Here is a 23,725-nt window from a genome sequence, read left to right on the forward strand (position 1 = left end):
TCTGCCTAATTTTCCTTTAGTATTAATAGAATGTATATCCTTTTCCTGCTTTTTATAACTTGGAACCACCTGTGAGCTGTCACGGCTCCTCCATTTTCTTCCTACTTTATGGTCCCTTGCACAATCACCTATGGCTGGATATGGGTGTGCAGGTGAATAAAAGCTGTGGAAGGGGTAGTATCTCTTACAAGGAGCTGTCAGTATGAGAAGTACAGGGATTATTACATCAAATACCACAGAGGGAATTAGACTGTATTGAACTAAGCTCCTCCTTTTTTGACCAAGCCTATGATGATATTTTCTGAATGGTTGATTCTGTATGTTTCATTTATTCTCTATAGCATCAGCATCTATTAAACAATGTAGCACTGGTGAAATAAATGAAAGAGTTTGGAAATCCTAAAGGGCGTGTTATGCTGTGGTCCTAAATAATATAACTTAATGATATTAATTGCTGTTACAGAGCCTGAATTGAAAGAAAAATTTAGGACTTTAGGATAAATAGATACAGCAGCTCTGTTCTAATTTTAAGATTAACTTACGGGCCATTGGAATTCTTTCTAAGGAGAAGCCTAAGACAAAAATCATAGGGCTATTAAAGATTTTGATTTAAGAAGTAAAGACTCTATTATAACTACATAGTCTCAAACACTAAAAATTTTAGAAAGCAGCATATACTCTCTCTAAAAATAGGAGAGAGAAGACTACTAGGGACAAAATGCCTATAGAAAATAACTTTTTAGGACTTTAGGGAAGGAAGGTGGGTGTAGATTAATATTTTAAGTAATATTTTGCTGTAAAATTAATTATGGAAAAGTTCAAAATAAACAAAAATTACTTAAAATTCCTCTGCCCAGAAACAATGAATTTTAGTGTCTTCATATATATTTTCCAGTCTTTCCATTATGTGTATACACATCTATCATTTCTTAAACAATATTTAACTTAGCAATACTTACTTATACAATAGATCAACCTTTACATATTATTGGTTAGTATGCTTTTCATTTATTAATATACCAAAAACATTTCTTCATGTTACTAAGTAGTATTCAAAATATTTTTAATAGCTGCATAGTATTCCAATATATGGATGTACTATCATTTATTTAATCAACCCTCTATTGTCAGACAAGGTTTCCAGTTTTTCAAAGTTGTGAGTAAACCATGGTAAGCACTCGCTTCTAAATCTTTGTGCAGATCTTAGATTATTTCCTTTAGATAAATTCCTAGATGTGAAATTTCTGGATCAAATAGCATTTATATCTTTTAAAGTTTTTCATGCATATCGCTAAGACAGTCTCCTGAGAGTTGTACCAATTCCATTCTGTCTGTGGTAACATCTTAAATGTTCCTTCCAAAAGAAACTTGATTTAAAGCTGTACCATTGCTCTTCTCTGAGTCCTATCTGGTCCACCAGTTATAGCAGACTCAATTTAACTCTTCCCTTAAGGTTATACCTAAACCTTTTTTAGATCATTTATTCTATAAATGAGACAGTTTAAAGAATATAATTTGGCAGTGGGATTGGAATGTGTTCCTTATCTTATGGCTGCTCTGTTCAAGTGTTCTGCTTACCCTGGATAAAAAACAGACAAAAAAAAAGAAAGGAAAAAAAAAAAAACCTCTTTATTTGGACTGATTGAGCACTCTAGGCACTGAACTGAACGTGCAGGAGACATGAGTCCCGCCCACTGAACTGAACATGCAGGAGACATGAGTCCCGCCCACTGAACTGAACATGCAGGAGACATGAGTCCTGCCCTCTGAGACCATACAACTCCATGTACCATTATTCATAAGGCATTATACGAATTGTGGAACTGAACATGCAGGAGACATGAGTCCCGCCCACTGAACTGAACATGCAGGAGACATGAGTCCTGCCGTCTGAGACCATACAACTCCATGTACCATTATTCATAAGGCATTATATGAATTGTGGGCTTCTAGAACAATGCCCTATTGTTAAAGTGCTTGAAACATATGGTACAGGCAGACTACAGAATGCTTGTGATCCACCCTTGCAGGTGGATTGTGTGACTAAGTCTTAATATTTGTGGAGTCTGAGAGAAGGAAAAGTGCAGCTATCTGTTTCAACTCTAGAATAATAGTAAAAACTCAAGGGACTCCTGCAGTGGGAAATAGGCATAAGTGGTAGACTAGAACTAGGTGATGGGTCTAGGAGAGAAAAACATCTACTTATTCTCATTTCTCCTACTGTGTCCCTTCCTCCTTCCAAGGGAGTCTGTGCCACTGATAGGAGGCCAGTTTCCTCTATGTGATAGCTTGGGGTTTCTGAGGCTTTCGAAACTGCTTAGGGAAAGGGTGTGGTGTGGATAGAAAGACTATTTTCTTGTGAGGACAATGGGGCAATATTTGTAATTGGGTCTTTCATTAGTAATCAAAAAGGCTGTGGTAGACCTGGGCCCTCCTGTAGCGCTGGAGTTCTGGAGTGCAGTTTGTCACTAGGCAAAGTGGTTTGATGGGGCATGGGCATTGCTTGACTGAGAATTAAAGAAGTGAGAGTCTCTACCCCACTGTTTGGACCAAAAAGGCTTTCCCACAGTTACTTGGTTCGCTAAAAATGGCCTGAGTTGGAGGGACAGTTGTAACAGTGATATAAAAGTTCCAAAGAATCCTTCTGAATAGATATGCACACATTTAGAAAATGCATAATAAATGACATATAGTGAAAATGTAAACAAGCCATTTAATAACATTTTAATGCTTGATTCTGATCTCTTAATTAAAATGTGCATACAAGAAAACAATAGTGGAACATCTGTGTGTGTTATTGGGATGGCAGGATTTATGCTGCACCCTGGGCTTTTTTGTTCACGTCTCAGTGTGCATGAACATGGGAGAGTTTCCTCTGTGAGGCACAGTTACCCGTTTGAGCCCCACAGAGTCTGTGTTCCCACCCATCTTCTCTTGGCTGTGGTTGTCTCCCCTTTCCTTTCCTCTTACATTAAGAACTGTATGGCTTGTTATCTGCTTAAATTAAACTACTCCCATCATTTGATCTGAAAGCCACTCTTCACTCCACCCTATAACCTGAAACCCTGACCTAACCCTGACTCAGCCCTGTTATCTCAGCAGACGTACACAGCATTACCTAATGTTTCTGGCCTCGGTGCATAATCTCAAAGAGCCTTGGGGAAAGCATGGCCCTTTGTATCTGTGACCTTGCAGCAGTTATTACTCAGCTGGACACTATGGGGTTTAGATGTTAAAGACAGAAATTCTACTCACTCCTGCTGGTGAATTTTTTTATTATAATTCATTTGGGGGATGTATCTCTGAGCTTCATTTTGCCCAATTGTTAAATGAGAGTACTAGCCATCAGGAAAGTCGAGGGTTATTAAGTACTTTAAGATCTTCCAGTGAAAATGTTACTCCTTGAAATACTTTTATTTCTATCATTACTTGGAACATACTTGATCACCAAAAAGTTTATCTTTGATTAAATGAACATAAAAAGTACCTCAGAAGAATTCTGTATCAGATCTACAATAGAAACTTGCAGCCAAAAGGCCTTCTTAAACATATAATAATTAATATTTAATGCCCCTCTTTTGAGGAGGACATTGCACTGGGACTATCTCTAATCCTTACAATGTTCCTGCAAAATAGGTGGTTTTATTCTTCATTCCACAGGTGATGAAACTGAGATTTAGGGCTGTTTAAGTGATGTGCCTATATTTATATTGCTAATAAGTGGAAGAACTGGGATTCATACTCAAGTCAGTCTCTCTCTAAAGGTTATAATCTTTCCACAACATCAGACTCCATTGTACGACAGCTGCCATTTCCTGTACACCACATCGAGATGCTGTTCTGAAAGAGTTAAGTGAAATGTACCCTGTTTGTGACAAATGTCTGAAACTTGTTTTTATAACTTGGATGTAATTCACAAATAAAGAGTAATTATCAATATGTCACAGATGAAGAGCTGCATATATGGATCAGTGTAATTTCTGTTCCTTGGCTTACGGATGCAGTATGCCCCAGGGAGTTTCACAAATCCACATGGCATCTCCTAGTACTGGGTTCTGTGTGAACTGAACAAAGTGTAAAACTCCTATGTGTTGGGATAGCTCAGGACTGGTTACTAGCTGAGGAAATTTGTGTAAAATTACCTTACCATATGTAGACATAGTTTCTTTTCTGAATTTGTTCTAGACACTTCGGTGGGGATGAAATACCAATTATTGGTGCTAGCTTTGTATTTTTTGATGAGTGTTTGCTTTGGAAGTGTTGCCCCAGGAAAGGAGGAAGAGGGGGTGTGGTTCTTTCTTCCTTTTGCTATCTTCCCTTTCCTTGCTCGTGCCTCTATTAACCATTTGATTCAATTGTATCAGTTTGCTGTGATCCTTTGATGAAAATGACATAAAATGTTCACAGACTAGAAGTTATTAAGACTCTGAATCACATAAGACTACTCATGGGGTAATTTTTTCGGACGCAATTTTGCATATTTCAGCTTTCTAGTAGTGGATATGTGCTACATACTAGGGATATGTAAATCATACCTGTTCCACCCTTCTTTACTTTTCTTAGTCTGAGAGAATTTCTGCTTTAGACTTGTTATACATCCTGAAACAGACCAGTTATTAGATTTGTATGATGGTTAGGCTGTGGGCAGGAGGGGAGGTTCATAGGACATTGAGGTGTATATTAAGGAAAGCATTATGATCTAGTGGAAAAGACATGGGCCTCGGAGTATCACAGTAGCTCAGCTCTTTTGCTGACAAGCTGTGTCGCTTTGGGTGAGTTATTTAACCCACCAAGCCTCAGATTTTTTTATCTGTAAGATGGACATGAATAATAATACCTACGTTTTGAAGATACTGTGCAGATTAAATGAAATAGCACATTTAAACAGTTGGAACAGTGCCTGACCCTCAGTGAATGTTGGTTGCTTAGATTTCATGCAGCAAGGAAAAGGTAAACTAGAAAAGAGTGGAAATCAGAAGATGATACTGTGTTTGAGAAAAATGTTTTCATCACTTCAATTCAGCGTAGCACAAGAGTGTCTAGAAGGCAGAGACTCGGGTTCTATTTCCAGCTCTGCCACTAAAAAGCTGTAAAATCTTTGCTCTTAGCCTCTCAGTGTCTCAGTTTCCTCGTCTTTAAAATGAATAAATCAGAATGAATGCTCTCTATTTAGTTATATAGTTTTGCCTTCTGAAGATTTTTCTCCTTCCCAGAGTACTCTATGGCTGTCACTCAGTGGTGTGTAAGCCTCAAAGGCCAACAGCCAAGTATTTAGACAGGCCTATTGTTGAGCTGTTCTTCTCCCTGTGCAACTATGTTTACATGTACATTTATTTTCTTTGTATATTTGTCATGTGTCTGAGTATTTATGCACCTGCATGCTTGTTGAAGTAAGCACACTAGCATACATTCATACATTTTTGTGGATATGCGTGTTTATATATAACCTATATATATACAGTATGTGTGTATATATATAAATATATGTCTGTGTGTATGAGAAACAGATGCACTGTAGGCAGATAAAGCAGATAAATATAGATCCAAATAGAAGCAAAGCATATAAATATAGACGTTATATAGAGTGAAAGCAAGCAGATCAGCACCATTTCATTATTGCTGGAAGTCTTTGTAATAAAAGAGGTGAAAATCAGTAACTGACATTGAAATTATTGATTGAATGACACTGTCAGATCAGAAGCCACGGTGTAAGGTAAGAAAATAACCTTTCTTACAGCTTTGAGGAGCAATTAGCAGGAAGATTTGTTACTTTTAATTATTTGATTTATGAAAGTTTTTAGATGCTATGTAGTGTGGTGTTTTTAAAAGTACAGATATATCACCTTTCCTAAAAATACTACCAGACAACAAAAAAATAATACATAAGAAAAGAACACCTGTTCCAATCCTGAGAAAGGACTTGACAAAGGTCCTCTTTATAGGCTGTGATTGGCAGCTCTTTCCTGTTTCTGGGTATGGACAGATGAGTTAATTTCATTCTATGTCATTTTTCACAAGCCCCCTGAAGTCTTCAAGGAAACCAACCTAAAGGAGATATTTTAAGCATAAGGCCAAAGTCAGCATTGTTAAGTTATTTTCGTGGGGATGCTTGTGACTGTGCTTAGTGAGTATGTTGTGTGAGTAAAACTGGGCTTCCATCTGTTACTTTCATGTCACTGTTTTCACCAGTCAAAATAACTGGTTGTGAGTTTTTGCTTTATTTTGTTTTGTTTTCATGGGGAGGGTATTCTGAGTTATTTTTAGCAGGTTCGAGTTAACTGGGTAATTTTTTTTTAATGTTGCAAGTTATATCTTGATCTTATGTTTAAATACTATATGAAAATAAGGAGTGCCTCCTCTTTCCCCGACATCTCACCTATTTCCCTCAACAGATCATGTGTCTTCTTCAGTGTCATTATAAGAACATCCAGAGAAGCTAAATTTTGAAGAAAGTCCTTGAAATTGTGCAAATGCAAATCCCGCTTTTGCCTCAAACCACAAAAGTGTCAGAGTCCTTGTCATCGCTTTTCCTGTTGATCAGTTTACTACTGCTTTTCCTTATAAGGATGGGAAATGGGGGCCCAGAAAGTGGTCTAGTTCTCTTCTCTTTTGTGCTTCTTCTAAGCCAGAAGCTAGTGTTTCTTCTTGCTCTGAAACAAATTCGGACTTGAGGGAGAAAAGGAGGGAAGGACAGAGCAAGAAGGGCTCATTAAAAGTTGAAGAATAAATTAGTGCTGCCTGAGAACTGTTAATTCTTCCTTTCACATCTGTCTGGCTGCTATTACTTTAAGTTCTTCACCAAACTATGATTTTAAAAATATATTAAGAAAAGTGTCCCAAAGGTCTTGAGAATAGTACATCTAACACACACACACACACACACACACACACACACACACACACACACACTAATACAGTTGTGAAAGATTCCTTCCCGAAACCTGTATTGTATGAAAAATGGAGTATATGCTCCATTTTATTATTTTGAAAGAATGCTTCATTGCAATGTGTAAAGTTGGTAAACTCTATAGTACTTCAAAATGTAGACTTTTCAAAGCTGCTGTTATTTACTTAATGAGTTCTAATGTTATCTTCAACAAGTGTTTATTCATGAGCATTATAAAATGTCTACATAAAAAGATTCAGTATAGAAAAGTAAACTTTTGAAAAACAATCATTTGTCAAATTAACATTGTAAAACCTCTTTATCTTTACACACACACACACACATTTTTTTAAATTAATTTTTATTGGAGTATAGTTGCTTTACAATGTTGTGTTAGTTTCTGCGGTACAGCAAAGTGAATCAGTTATATGTACACATATATTCCCTCTTTTTTAGATTTCCTTCCCATTTAAGTCACAACAGAGCACTGAGTAGAGTTTCCTGTGCTATGCAGCAGGTTCTCATTAGTTATCTGTTGTTTTTTTTAACATCTTTATTGGAGTATAACTGCTTTACAATAGTGTGTTAGTTTTTGCTTTATAACAAAGTGAATCAGCTATACATATACATATATCCCCATATCCCCTCCCTCTTGCATCTCCCTCCCACCCTCCCTATCCCACCCCTCTAGGTGGTCACAAAGCACCGAGCTCACACATTTCTTTTCTTTTCTTGTTCTTTGTTTCTTTCCTTTTCTCATGGCCTAACATGTTCACTGTTTAGATTTTGTCAAGTACTTTACGGTAATTACCAGAAATGTTGGCAAGGAGAAAAAAATTGTATACACACACACACACACACACACAATGTAGACTTACAGCATTATGACTTATTTAGCTTAAGAAATATTTTAGGATTAAAATTTTGAGGAAAGTTATGTACACACACACACACACATGCACACACACATGCCTCTCCTTTTCTTATTCTTTGTTTCTTTCCTTTTCTCCTGGCTTAACATATTCATTGTTTAGATTTTGTCAAGCACTTTATAGCAATTACCAGAAACTTTAGCAAAGAGAAAAAAAATTGTGTGTACACACACATACACACATATACATACACAGATATATTCAATTGTTAATACACTAATCATCAGATTTTGTATGCATTATATTTTTTACCTTTATCCAGTATAAATCTTTAAAGGAATTTTTAAAAACACTTAAATATCTGGTCTGATTTAAAGGTTCCTGTGAAATTGTGTGTTTCTTTACCTATGACAAGGAACGTTTTCCAACTATGCACTTGGAAAACAGGGATTTATCATAGCCAAGACCAAAGCAAAAATCTGTTTGTCCTTAGGAGTCATTTATCCTTCCCACCCCCTACTTGAGGATTTTGGTGGTTCTCATCATTGGTTTAGAGAAATTTTTTTTTTGGTTAGATGGCTTCATATTCTGCTCCTGGCTTTGTGGTACATTACATTACGTGTGGGCCTGGGAGTCAAACATGTCCTTATCCTCCCCGGCACAACTTTTTAATTAGCTCTGTGTCCTTAAGCAAGTTAGCTAACAGCTCTGTAACTAGGTTGCTAATCTATGAAACTTAGGCCAATCTTACTTCACAGGGGATTTATATTAAATGGGATAATATCAATGAAGGATATAGCACATAATATGTACTCAATAAATGCTAGTTTCCTTCTGGCCTGTTAATTTTAATTTATGTCTGGGACTTCCTCCTCCTATCCCTTCTCAACACTGTGGCACAGCATCATACTGTAGACGTTATAACCAATACTAGAGACATAGGAGCAAGGAGTTTTTAAAATTATTGATTATCTTATAGCTACCCTGGGAATGGGCTTATGAGGAAAGAGACCTAAGGAAAGCACCAGGAATTTCTGCCTCCTGTAATTGTAATGTTTTCTAGTTAACAAATGGGAGACTTCACCAAGCTACTGCCAAAATCCTATTCACATCAGTAAAGTGGAATGAAATATCTATCCAAGTGATGTACATTAAGCCTTTTAAAATAATAGAACATCTGTTTATTGCCCATTCATATACCAGTTTCACGTCCTTCATTCCACAGTGGATGTTGCTTACTTTAACTCACTGTAGATTAGGCTCCTTGATTAGCACCTACTCCTTTTTAGGGAGAGGCGTGCGGTCAGAATCCAGATGTCATTGAAATGGCTGAATAGTTGCTGTATATGTTCTTTGTTAAGGAATAAGGAGGGAAAAAAAAAAAAAAAAAAAACTCCCACTCTAAGATATCTAGAGCTGCATTTCAGCCTGGAGCTGATCATTTTAGCTGAATTGTAAACCCCATAAGAGTTAAGCTTTATAAGGGAAACAATGACACAACCTAAATGATTCTGGCAGCAATGTCACTGTTACACAGAGACTTTTCTCAGGTCCAAGTTCTCTTTGAACCCCCTCAGACTCCACTTTCTGTGTAACTACAAATTTAGTATGCAGCTTTCTGTCTTTTTTTGGCATTGAGAGTTTGGCCAGTATCATTAAACCACGTTAAGCCACTAGGATTTCTCTGGATCTCCTCCTGCTTTGCCGCAATCAGTCTCAAAATAGTTGTGACTGTGGAATGGAGAGAAAGAAAAGGAAGCAAAAAGGTGACCTGGTGTCGTTGAAAAATGAGTGGTCGGGTCTGGAGATTGTGAGCCTTTGCTCTCTATCTTAGATGAGATTTCTTGTAACACTAGGCCCCAGTCTCCTCTCCAGCAGTGCAGAGGTCCAGACAGCTGTATCACAGGCAGAGCCTCTAGCTATAGTTTACCCTCAGGTTGTCAGTATCTTGTTGCAGTTTTAAAAAACTTACCAAAGTGTATACCAAAGATTATTGTATGGTACTAAATTCAAACTTTTTCTTCCTTTATGATTTCTGAGAATCTCAAAACACATGAACAGAAAAGAAATGATTTTTATGAGGAAGAGTAATAAATACAAGTTGGAGAAACAGATGAAAAGTGATAAAAGGGAAGAATTTGAAGTTAGATACGGGGATAAATGCATGAGAATCAGAGTAGAAAAGGCAATCCAAAGATCTAAAGAATAAGAGGAGGAAGAAAAAGAGGAGGAAGAGGAGATTCAGATTAAAGATGGAAAATAAGTCTAAGATAGCTTTGAGGTGAACATTTTACATTATGTAAGCAGTCCAAATCTTAATAAAAAATCTTTTGAAATCTCTCTTTATAGCATTTAAAATAAGATTCACTCTATGCAGCTTTGACTTATTCTATGCTGTGGAGAAATGAGCTGTGAGCTTTAGTCCCAGATCTGTCTCAGAATATATACCCCTGAGAAAATTACCTTCTGAGCTTCAGAATCTTCGCATATAAAATGAGGGGGCCAGGCACATTCTTATCCACTTTTAAGAATCCATGAAATGAAGCAGCACATGGTATGATCTTGTTGACCTACTGCCAGGATGCTTATTGAAGGAAGTTGCTGAATTAGATTAGATTATACTAATGATCAAAGTTAAAAAGAAAAAAAAAAGTTTGGAAGTTTTTACTGATATGTGCATGCTTAGTCCCGGATGAGTTAACAAGATGGTAGCCCCACTTTATAGAAAGTACTATGGCTACCATTGCCAAACACACTTTTAGTTAAATCTTCAACTGGAATTTTTGAGAGATTATACTTTCAATTCTTTCTCTTAAGGTCTTATTCTCCAATTAACTGAAAGATGGCACTTCTGACTTTCTAATCCAGAAATTTAAAACTCCTGTTTAACCAAGAAAATGGAAATCAGTACATTCTTGGTTGCCCTTCTATTAATTTAAATTTGCATAACCTAATCAAAACTCAACCTGCCTTGCCCTTCAGCAAAATGCTGTATTCTCTCCCATTACTAAATGGCTATATTCTTCTCAGTATTTTTTAAAACATGAATTATGTTGCTATCCCATGACTTTTCCTTTAGAATGTGTCCATGGAAATTAAAATGGACTTTTCTGTGCCGAAGTCTGAAATGAAAAATAGTCCAAAGGGATGGTGGAAATGAACACAAAACTTTGCTGATATTACCAGTATTATAATTTTGTTAAGCTTTTTTTCTAATAAATGGAACTAAAGTAAACTGATCCCCAAATAACTGTTTGACACTTTATCTACATCATTATTTTGTGTCTACAGCCAAAGCACAGCCTAAGATTTCCTGTAAAGTCATTGGAATATATTTTCTGAGGCTTTTCTAGTATACTTTTCCTACAGAGATGTTTCTCCCATAATCATTTTACTGTTTCAACAAATATTGCTGAGCACAGAGAATGTGCCAAGCACTGTGCTGGGTGCTAGGTATAAACTGTGTGCACATGGCCATCCCTCATTAAAGCATCCTTGAAAAATGGATGGAGTAGGCATCTGTTTATTATTTTCTAAGCTAAAATGGATGAAAAGAGAAGATCACTGGATGATCAGAAATGAAACACCAAACTGTTGTTCTTTCCTTTAGATGAGCTCCTGTGATTTTTTTTCTAGTCACCGTTTACAAACGCAGATTCAAGAAGGGTATAAGCTCCCTGCCTTGCTCTCTAGCTGGCTGCTAATAAAGAGAACTTCTCTTTCTCTTTCTCACTTTAGTGATTGTCCTCAGCCATAGGAGGGCACTCAGGTACAGGACGGTCCTGTGCCTAGCAAGAGGATCAACTTCACCCTTACTTTCTGGCCTCAGCCTTGGTAACTCATTGTATGGCATGGGAAGCACCAGGCAGCCTCAGAGGACTGGAGATGTCTGTAGTCATCCAGATCAAAAGTTAAATTTTAAGTGCTCTCCATAAGCACAATATAAGAAATTATTTAAATTTCCTTTACAAGCATGTTCATCAGTTTAGAATCTTTTCTCATTGCCCATTTCTCTGTCATTGTCCTATATTGGGCTGTTCTGTTTAGCAAAATAATGTGTGGCATATCTTCTTCCAAAGTAAAGTAGTGATCTATTCAAAGATTTCTAAACGCGTTCTTCATGCATTTTTAAAGAAGATGGGTAAAATTGAATATATTTCTCTTTGCCCTGATGATATCCCTGTGTGTCTTTCAAATAATATTTGCTACTAGGTAAACTAGTTGGACCATATCATTGGCTATCACAGATACAGATTCCCAAAGGCATCAAGAGAATGACAAATAGGTGCATGTGGAGAAGTCTGACAGTTTAGTGGAATTGCTTTCAAGTAATTTGACACATTAGCACTTTCAGACACTCACCTGCCAGTAATCCTCATTAGAAATAAGATTGGAATATTGGGGTCACTAGCTCAAATCTGTTTTTCTGAGACCTGAACAATAACGGAAAGTCAGAGCTACAGGGAATAAGAATGAAACTATTCCAGGCATTAGAATTGTTTATCTAAATGAGCTCTTTCTCTCTCCCCTCTGTTCGGTCCTCCTCTTTTCTCTCCCTGTTTTTCTCTTTCTCTTTTTTCCTCCCTCCCCTCCTGCTCCTTTCTTTTTAGTGTTCTGAATTCATTAGATGGCATAGTGTAAATCAATAGTAAACGCTAACCGCCTACTCTGTACTCAGTTACGCAACATCACATAACCGGTACACAGAGACAAAAAGGGAAAAAGCACACACAGCCTTTACATTCAAAAGCTCTTGCATAATTTTACTTTTCCACAGCCAAAAAGAAAAAAAAGGAAATAACAGATGGGGAAAACTTACACTTTTTTTTCCCTTTTCTCAGACTGTTGAGAAGGGAGTTAGCTAACATTCACGACCATTTCTAGTTGCCCTGGGCTGCAGCAAAACATCCCATAATTGTCAGTGTCTTAACTGGCTTTAAAACAAGATTTTGTGACCCTCCATGATGTGGTAAATTTTCCAGGTAATATAAGACTAAAATTATTCTGAGGTGTTTAATGCTTTTTTACTTATTTTGTGAAAAATCAACAACATTTAAAATATGAAGTGAATTTTAAAATAGAAAGGATAAGGAAGACAGCTGTGTGTGTGTGTATGTGTGTGTTTTCATTTGAAATGTATCCTGATGTAATATTTATGTAAAAAGCTGGTTATATAAACCCTGTCTTTCTCTTGCTTTTTACTTTGGGAGCTGTATAAAGCACTACTGTTTTTTTCTCATGACAAAGTACATTCAAACCCCAAAGTCTTAAGGAAAGAGAAAACATCTAGATTCTACAGCAGAGACACTTAATTCAAACTCCCTATAGGATTCACCCTTTGAACAACAGCTTCATTTACGAACCTGTAGTCTCTGGAATTCTCATTTAAAACTTTCTCTCACACTATTCCCTGGAACACCTTTGGATTTATTGTACTGCCTTTAAGTCTCAAACATATTATAAAAGTATTCTTTTTCCTCTTTCTCTTTTTGTAGCTCTTCTCTTCTTTCTCACACCCACTACTTTTTCATTGGAGTAACTCCCTTCCCAGATGGGAACACAGTGAGATTTGTCTAAGGTTTATCAGTCTTCCTTCCCTGCTATGATATTTTGTTTCACTTAACTGACTGATGTCCTCTGGGGACCGGGCATTTTTCTGATGAGGGAGGTTGGAGGGCTTTGGGGGTTTGTCTGTTCTTCCCTTTTGGTTTCTGCCTATCAAATGGTTTTAAAATGGATACAAAATGCTAGAGAGCACAGCATTAGGCATTGTGAGGTTTCTGCTAGAGGAAAGCGAGATCACGTGTGTGAGAGGTAGTGTGGTGGTAGGTCTGAGTGTTCTTAATACAATAAGGAAAGGTAAAAGTAGGAGGGAGAGAGGATGGATCTGAGTAGGAACTACTGAGGTTCATCTCTGTGTGTTTGGGATCAGTATCATTCCTTCATCTCTGTGTGTTTGGGATCAGTATCATTCCTTTAGGTCACACTTTACTTCTGGATGGTAAGGCCATATGAAATTGGTTCATTTAATTTTACTAAAGGTAGGAGGTGAGTTTTTCCTTACTTTTTATAAAAGATTCAGGCTATTTCCTAGTTTGTTTAACTTTCTCTTATGTGTTAGCTATTGAATTTGGGATTCCTTTTGTATGGAAAAATCTGGTGCATAAAGATAAAAATCAAAGCCAGGAGAGTTTTGTCTGGTTTTTCAGGTTTCATTGCCTGAATATGGCTCTGTGTTGTAACAACGGAATGATCAAGATCACTAGGGTTGTCATATCTCTGTATGTATGATGACATGGGGACATCTTTTGTTGTCTTAATATGAATAATGACTAAGCTAGCATACATTATTAAAGTATTTTGTAAATGTGTCTCCTTTCAGCTTTTTTCTTTCCTTGAAAGAATCTATAGCTCAGATAGATATGTTTGCAGAATATAATGAAAATTGGTCACAATATTCTAGTCTTTAAGCAGGATATTCGCACATGTATTCATACATATATTTTTTCTGTCCCTCTTCATATTTTTTTAACTTTTTTATTGGCATATAAGTTGATTTACAATGTTGTGTTAGTTTCAAGTGTACAGCAAAGTGATTCAGTTATACATATATGTATCTATTCTTTTTAATATTCTTTTCCCTTATAGGTCATTAAAAAATATTGAGTATAGTTCCCTGTGCTATACAGAAGGTCCTTGTTGGTTATCTATTTTATATATAGTAGTGTGTATATGTTAATTCCAAACTCCTAATGTATCCTTCCCCCCTTTTCCCCTTTGGTAATCATAAGTTTGATTTCTCCTTTTTTTTTCCTAATACATTTATTTATTTTTGGCTGCATCAGGTCTTCGTTGCTGTGGGCGAGATTTCTCTAGTTGCGGCAAGCGGGGGCTACTCTTTGTTGCGGTGCATGGGCTTCTCATTGCGGTGGCTTCTCTTGTTGCGGCACACAGGCTCTAGGTGCACGGGCTTCAGTAGTTGTGGCACACGAGCTTCAGTAGTTGTGGCGCACAGGGTCAGTAGTTGTGGCTCACAGGCTCTAGAGCACAGGCTCAGTAGTTGTGGCGCACGGGCTTAGTTACTCCGTGGCATGTGGGACCTTCCCGGACCAGGGCTCGAACCCGTGTCCCCTGCATTGGCAGGTGGATTCTTAAACGCTGTGCTACTAGGGAAGCCCCACAAGTTTGTTTTCTATGTCTGTGGGTCTATTTCTATTTTGTATATAAACTCATCTGTATCACTTTTTTTTTTTTAGATTCTACATGTGAGCGATGTTGTATATTTGTCTTTCTCAGTCTGGCTTACTTTACTTGGTAAAATAATCTCTAGGTCCATCCGTGTTGCTGCAAAAGGCATTATTTCATTCTTTTTATGGCTGAGTAATATTCCATTGTATAAATATACCATATCTTCTTTATCCATTCATCTGTCAAGGGACGTTTATGTTGCTTCCATGTCTTGGCTATTGTAAATAGTGCTGCATTGAACATTGGGGTGCATGTATCTTTTTGAATTATGGTTTTCTCAGTTATAGCTGAGTGTGGGTTCCAATAGGCAGTTTTGTATGTGTGTACCTGATTATCAAAATGAATTCTGCACCATGTAAAATGTTTCTTTATAATGTAATTGTAACATGATTAATCATCTGTAGCCAAGCACTTAATTTTGGTGGGTAGTTCTGTATACAGAGAATCATTTAGAATACCCCGCTTTTCAAATGGGTTTGCTTGGATTTAAAAGAAAACTTAGACCTCTATAGAGGAGCATTTTCTTGATTGTCCAAAATAGTTGGAGCCATCTGGTTATCAAAGAAGTAGAGGAAAACATCTTTGAGTAAAACATCTTTGGCCTTTTTTTCCTGCCTCAGTTTATCAGAATATCTTCCAATTCCATCTCGGTGAGTTTTTTTGCACTCTCTGAACCATACTCAGGTTCAGAATTGACCTTTCAATGCCCAATGAATGCCAGCCGATTCTATTCAGCCCCCTTTTTTGGTTGTAACCACGTCACAGAGAACATATAGCCTACTTCTAGTTTTTCTTCTGCAATATGGGATCCAGGCTGAGGAAGCGCTGGCAGGCCTAAACTTTCTATTCCCAGGGTGTTCAAGAATCTAGGAGAAGATTTAAACATTTTCTAATTTTTCAGAAGTACTTCACAACTCTTTTAACCTGGCTTCTCATTTCTATTGGCACAATAGATATTTTTAAATGTTGCAAGAACCTCAGTCACTGACTTACCTTTTCAAGAAGAATCACTCTAGTTGTGCCTGGCACATCGTATCTGCTTCATGAATATGTTTTGGGGAGCTGTGGTGGCTGTTCCCTGTTAGTACTTATGCAGGTAAGCAGTAAGCAATGTGAGTAATAAAGGGGTAAGGTGAAACCAGATGCAGCACTCCAAGCTTCAGCAAGGGGCGACCACCCCATTTTATAAGAAAACCCTTATTATCCTGTCTCTGTCTTTATAAAAATAACAAATTGCAGAAGGATATTTTATATCTTTCCTAGAGGTCCTTTGTAATGGTCAGTGCTGCACAGACCATTGGATCATTTAAAAAACATAATTTTGAGCAAGGTACTTTGGTAATCCTGGTTAAGTTTCATATGAAAATGTGTTAGGGATATAACGATTCTGTGTCTCAAATATACTCCTCTTACACTCTGCCACAGGGTCCTTTAAATCTTGGCTTTTCTCATTTTCTCTAGGCAATTATTTTTTAGACTTCTTTTATTTATACAGGTCCTAGGATGATGACAACAGACAAATTTTATATAGAATTCTTCTTTTATATATTGTTTCATTACTTTTAGCTACAGTAATTCCTGATCTTGCTAAATCGATTTTGGCTTAAGTTATTATGCTGGCTATTTTCAAGGCCTCATTCTGGTGTTGATATTGGGGGTGGGAGGTGATCTCTGGTAAAACCACCTATGGCGTCTCCATAATATCAGCAGTGAAAAGACATGCGTGTGGAATTATTGGTAGACTGCTGCTTGTTAGGGAAGCAGTCTTTAAAATGCAGATTATATAATATTTGGGGATTTTGTTGCTCCACAGTAGAAGCTTTTTAAATGTTAATTTGGGGTTTGTTTTGTTGTTCTGTGACTTAGCATAAAAGGTTTTGGTTTTGAAAGGTTTCAGTTCACTCATTCCAGTTGTCTTACAGGACTTGGAATATAACACTATACATTTATTTATACTCATGAAAGAGGATAAGGCCAGTAACTCACAACTCATGAAACCAGGGGTAAATAATCCATAGATTGTTCTACCACTATTGCCACAATATTTATATCCAGAACACAAGTAACAAACAACCCCAAACAAGGAGAAACCAGTTTGTTTTTATTTACAAAATGTTTAATCAAAAGTACAGTAAAGTTCAAATGGAGCTGCAAATCCTGGTGGTTCACAATGGTTTGATTTATTTTTTTAAACAGACCACAGATAATTAACCATAAAACATAACTTTCTCAACACAAGTTACAGTGAATTACAGAAATAGGCAGCAAGTCATTCACAACTGGTTGCAACTGGTTAGAGCCTTAAAGTTAAGCATACAGGCAGCTACAAAAGCACTTTCTCAGGGCACAGTTGTATTTTCATTCCCAAAGGGGAGCATCCTTTACTTTTTATATAGTATCAGTGTGTCAGTGGCCTGAGTGAAAAGTAAATGGGGTTATTTTCTATGATTGTCATAGATTTATTAAATACCTAGCAGCAACAGTGCTCTTTTCATTTCAGAATGTTTCACCATCACTAACTGGATTTTCCTCGTGACGTTGCCGTCTGGTAAGCAACTTTCATCATCTCTAAATGGCGGTCCAAAATACTGAGGTACAAAGAAGCCAAGTATATTTCTCCTAACCTCAGAAAGACTTAAACCTAAAGCTGTGGTGAGTCCACCACCTCAAGTATTAAATCTGAACAGAACATATTTTGACATTGGGGAAGGGTACCTATTTCATATCCTATTTGTTCACTTGAAGTACCATCATTTAGAATGATATGAAACATGATCTTGAGAACCTGTTGTCACAGAGTTCAACAAATGGTTTGCAGTGATTTTGCTACACTGGGGTGGAAGTATTCAGGGGACACCTGAGTGGACAGAGAAGGTGATTTGGTGAAGTTGGGCACTGATGTTTCCATGTGGAACACTGGATGTTTTGGCATTATGCAAACAAAACCCTCCAAACATATTCTGTGATGCTTTGAACTACATGCTATTATCCAATGATATGCTACACATTTGACGTGCATTTACTTCATGTGGATCAGCCTTAAAATCAGACGTGAACTGCTCTTGTGTGTATGCACAAACGAAGGGGACGTGGACAACCCTCGCCACTACCACCAACATTACCAATTAAGTAAGAGGACCAACACCAGGGCTTCAAGCTAGCCTAGGTTTGAAACTTTGAGGTCTATGTGTCTTTTAGCGAGAATTGGTAAAGTTTCAAAATTCAAAGTTTCTAGAATTCTTGAGAGTTCAGTGGCTGGGAGGAGAGTGCAGGTCAGGACTGAGGGTATATTGGTAGAACATCATCAAGTCAGACAGAGCTTGAAAGAGTTGAGTTTGCTAGAGATTGGCCTACATAGAAATGCACTGGCAGATATACCAGAGAGGGGAGGAGTAAAGGGGTGACTTACCTGGCATCTGAATATATTCTCCCTTGCTCTAGCCAGGCCTATTTAGTCATGAGCATCATATTCATCCAAACTTTTAGCATCTACACTCTTGACTTCACTTTATATGAATTTGCATAAAATGAGGAAAGTAATCTCTTGGGGTAATACAGATAGCTTTCTAGCAGAGACTTTCCATATCCATTACACATAATCCACAGTTGTCTACTGTATTTTTGTTTCTAATTCTGTTGTACATCTATCTGTCTTTCTGAATGTACCCATCTTGCCAGTGAAGGGCACAAGCCTTTAGATTGTAACTCCCTACTCCCACTCCCAAGCTTTACTCGTTATACTGCCCCAAAAGAAAGAGTGAGAATGTTAAGAACTCAAGGGACAGCTCATTTGGTAACTTTTATTTGTCATTCCCTGCATTCATTGCGAAATGATCTCATCACAAAATGGCCTGAATTTCACACTCTTTCTGGCTTGCAAAGAAGCCAGTTCCTCCCCTATTTCTATCCAACACACAGAAAGCTCTTTATGTTTCTACGATCAGATAAAATCTGTATTGACATTTCTTTTCCTGTGGGTGTATTTCACTTCTAGGTATGAAGATTTAAACTATCAGGGCAATGCTGTATGTTTGTAGTTTCTCTGTTTTAGTAAATAAAAAGCTCCTTGGGAAAGGAGAGCACATCTTATCCACTAATGAATAAATATTTATTTTCATTTAAAAATGATACATGCTTATTAAAAATAATTTGGAAAAACACACTGGAGTAAAATGAAGAAAAATTAAAGTAATTATTTCTGTAATTTAAATCCAACCATTAATAACCATTTGATATATTTCTTTACGCTCATTTTCCCCTGAGGATATATTTTTTAAAACATGCTGTAATCATACTTTCCATATAATTTTATGTCCTGCTTTCAAAATTTAACCTCAGAATTCTACATGTAATTACATAGTCCTTATAAACATCATTTTAAATAAATATATACTATTTCTGAAGAGGAATAGCTTACTTAACCTAAATGTCCAACAAGAATATTTTTTTTAACTTTTTGTTTCCATAATCTTACATATAAAAAGTAAATGAATCAGTCAATAAATAATGAGTAAACGAATGAAAGTTCAAATCAGTATAAATTTTTAAAATTTTTATTATGAAAAATTTAAAATACATGAATGTAGACAGAACACTACAATGAACCCCCATGTACCCATAACCCAGCTTGCACAGGGATTAACTCATGGTCTATTGTTTTCCCGTGCTACCACCATGTTATTTTGAAGCAAACCCCAGTCATTATAGCATTTTAGTCCATCAATATTTCAGGCCCATCAGAACTTTTTACATTTTAATGTTAAAAACATTCAGATGAATAGTTCTAATCATTGTGTAGAGGAGTAGTTTTCTTCTGAGTGTGCTGTCATCACATTTTCTAAAATGTAACAATTGATCATAAAATCTCATCAGTGTGTTTCATAACATTCTTAGGCACATCTGTAAGCCAAAGGATAATTTGGTTGACTAGAGAGACATTTTACAGATTTGGCTAGGTTTCTTGGATGAATTTTTTTTTTTTTTTGGTATTTTTTTTTACTTGACTCAAACTTAGGATGATAATTTGCATGCCAGATCGATGCAGCATTAATTATACTCATTATTGGATATATGTTGTGTTATATACAATTCCATATTTGAGGTGAAAGGAAAACATAGGCCTTTAACTACTCAGAAGTCCAGCATGGCTGCAGCCAACCCATCCTAGATAAATATGGTGAAAATACTTAAACCAAATGTAACACTGGATTTAAATGTTTATAGTTTTTTAAGATTTATTGGCAGAAACGGAAGGTTTCCTCCTAAGGAGGTACTTAGGAAGTCTGTAAAGGGAGGAATTATCCATTAATAGTCTGAATAATTTTTCAGAAAAGCACTATGTTTGGGGAAGTGGGCGTGGAGGGAGATGGTGCCTTGCAGAACAAAGGGCACTCACTGCCTGTGTGCCTGTGTGTGTTACTCCAGTTTATCCTGAGAATATTTAAAGAACCTTCTGTGGGTCAGTTTCCCATGGCTAGACCACCTCCTTTATACCCAGAGCCACAAGGAGGAATGCTTCATGCAAGTAGGTTGTCTGCAGAAGACCAGTAGTGAAGGTTTTATCCTTCCTGGCTGTCTTTGACCTGCAGGTCAGTGACTGTTCCAACAGGTGTGTTCCACTCATCAGAGATTCAGGATGTGAGTAACTGCGTAACGTCCTGCATCAGTATAAACTGGATTTATGTGTTACTCACGTCTATTTAATCTTAAGAGCACATTTTCCATTGGCCTCGAAAGTGAGTAGCTAAGAATACTGATGTGCCTAACCCTTGGGGAAGGAAAAAAAAAAAAAGAGCTTCCCCACTGCACTAAATCTCTAGAAAAATATGAGGGTTTACAGTATGGACACATACAAAATATTTTCAAACAAAGTTGGTGGAGGAAAGCACATGGGAAAGAAAGAAAGAAAAGAAATAACATAAGCAATAAACTATCCCAAGCAAACAGAAAGCATCAGTAAAAATTGCCAGACTGGATGGTGTAAACAGTACAAACTATTTTTTTCTTTCCATCTCATTTCTTTTTCCCCTCAGTCTTCTGATCATTTCTGTTTCTCTTTATCCTGGCCTGGCATTACCATCGTTAAAATGTCCTCAAAAGGTCAGGGATGTATCTGACAGCTTGGCGTTGAAGCAGGCGTTCCAAGAAAAGATAGGTAGGAGCTAGCTACTGTACTATTTTAAAGCTGCAAGGATATTTTACCGTAACCCATAATACCCCTATTTTAAAACAGTTAACCTTTTCATCATTATTTTAAGATTGATGCTGACAACACGACAACTGAAATAAAGGTTTAAGTCTTCACTTTTTCCTGCATCCTCTTCTTACATGTGGTGTTGGATTACGTAGCTCATGTCATATAAACCTAGAATATAAAGTAACTTTTATAGAGAAGAGTAAGTTTACCAATAGTTCTTTCTAACTAAAGTATTATTCATTATGCCCAAGTGAACCTTAAATGTCTCATCACGACAACAGCTATTATTATTATTATTATTACTACTACTACTGTGATTAATGATAGTGTTCACTTCTTGGTGTATGTGTGTGGCATTTTCTTATGCTTGGCCTTTGGGTCTGGTGTTTGTTCCATTGTTACGTTTGCTATAAAACAGCACTTCTTGGAATAAAGTAGTATTCCATATCCTCTACCTCCTTCTCTCTAGTTTAGTTCATGATCATGGTTGGATGATTCTGCTTAGATAGGGCAGGAAATCCTTTGAAAATCCCCCATCAAGCCAGGACTTTCATTTTAGACTTAAATACAGATAGTTACAAAAGAAAAAAAAAAAAACGTTTTGTTCATGTCATCAGACCTATGTTTCAAGAAGTTGGCATATTTTCTGGATAAACTTTATTAGACACGTAACACACCATCATGCACAATTAACATAAGGATGGGAATTACGGCATTCTTTTACTGAGATAACTTTGACGATTCTGCTTTACCTGGAGTGGTGAGAGAAGGATGAAAACTCCACTCAAGGCAAAGATATTCAAGGAGATGATTTTGTAGCCAGCTCAGTCCTTTCACATTGGAAATGCTGAAAAGTCTCCGTTTTTTCACCCTTCACTAGCGATTACGCAAAGCCTGTGATATAAAGAACTTCCTTTGGAGATGGTCTGTATTTGGGGGGACTGATGCATTAGCAAACCGTGCTGGGCTCCATAGAAAATTGGTTTTATTTGTTCTATCCTACTCTATAAAATATTCTTAAGGTGCCGTTGATGTATACTTTTTTATCAAAAGCAATTTGCTTTCTAAGTTTCTGATGGCCATTCTGTGAATCAACCTAATGTATTTGTGGTGTGGGGATCTGTAACCTCTGAATGCTGAGTTTAAAGACATTTATAATTACTTATTTAAAGACATTTTGGCCCTTAACTCTTTCTCTCTCTTTGTCCACAAACAAGTTGATTGGCTAATCATATCTGTATTTTTATTTTTGTTGCTGCACGCATTGCACATAAAACAGGAAAGAGGAAAGGCTATTTGTAAAAGGTAATTACAATGACAAAATTGTACTTTCTTTAACTGTTCTCATTTTCTAATGTTTGATTACATCAAGACCTGCACTCTAAGAATTGTGTTTCAGCTTTGCTAGGAAAATGACAAAGGAGAAAGGTAAATCCAGTTCTATAAAGTGATGTCAAGCACAACTTTGGCACAGCTACAAATATCAGTAGTTCATTCAAACTCTATTCCTCCACTCTGGTAGGACTTTGATTTCCAGCCATCCTTTGATAAGGATCCAGAGCAAGGAAGAAACAGACTACTTTTGAGACTTGGAGGTCTAATCTTCTATGAGGACATGATAGGTCTAGTAGATTCTTAGGAGCCTGAGTTATTTCTGGGATGGCTTATCCAGCCCTTTGTAGAATCAGAACTCACACCATTTTCTTCAAATTAAATAAAAAACCCATATGTTAAGTGAATCTTTAAGATTCTTTCCAGATCACCCTTTCAACAAACTTTTGTTAATGCTCGCTATGTGACAGGTACATGTGAACCCATTTCTTTTTTTTTTTTTCTTTACCTTCTTACTCCTTATACTCTATTTATTTATTTTTCACGTAAGCAAGGAGAAAGCTCCTTATAGTTTGTAAGGGCCCTGTGCATATTTGTATCTAGCCAAAGATTCAGTCCTTTCCAGGAACTCGGGTTGTCAACCGGTGATCTTGCCTTTGTCTTGCCTTGTAGTTCTGCCTGTGGCGCCTGTCACTAGCAGTCAAATAAGGACAATTTTACCATTCTCTCCTGCTGCTCTAATTTTTTTTTAGTGCCGGTACATGAATTTGTTATTCTTTATAATTCCCTTTGAAGTTGGAAATCCAAGGGGAATCTAAAACTGACCAGATGTTTCTGCTGCTGGAGAGGGAAGAGAGTAAGGATTAAGTTTAACGAAAACTTGGTCTCTAGGAAAAAAAAAATCATTTCAGCTGGAAATCATCATTAAGTGTACTCATTTGCTACATATCTATTAATTTACATTTACTAGTTCTTTATAGACAATATCACCTATCAATTTTCTCTGGGGGAGGGAAACATCATAAATTTTGTGAACAAATACGTTCATGTTGTGGTTTGCTCAGGATTTCTCTTTTAGAGTTCTAGTTCTATTGCCCTACATATTCCCCTCACCTGCTTTATGCTTTACAGTGAGTGTTTTCTGTTATTGTTGTCATTGTTGTCCTTGTTGTTGTTGAAGGATCATTATCA

The 23,725-nt window shown here is 36.8% G+C and overlaps 1 protein-coding gene across 23 annotated transcripts in view; it reads left to right on the top strand.

Moving 5' to 3' along the window:
• The window catches only part of ZBTB20 (zinc finger and BTB domain containing 20), an 812,397-nt gene that overhangs the window by 432,462 nt on the left and 356,210 nt on the right, over nucleotides 1-23,725 (top strand). For 15 of the 23 annotated variants that reach the window (XR_013828388.1, XR_013828389.1, XM_079921758.1 and 12 more), the window contains one exon: nucleotides 17,507-17,554. The exons of 4 other annotated variants lie outside the window; for them this stretch is intronic. The gene's annotated coding sequence lies outside the window, so the exon portion shown is untranslated. Of the gene's footprint in view, nucleotides 1-11,411; nucleotides 16,103-17,506; nucleotides 19,289-23,725 lie in introns of those variants that run through there. 4 more of the 23 variants (XM_079921756.1, XM_079921755.1, XM_079921754.1 and 1 more) reach the window with 4 other exon arrangements.

The sequence above is a fragment of the Stenella coeruleoalba genome, assembly GCF_951394435.1.
Source record: "Stenella coeruleoalba genome assembly, chromosome: 5".
NCBI lineage: Eukaryota > Metazoa > Chordata > Mammalia > Artiodactyla > Delphinidae > Stenella > Stenella coeruleoalba.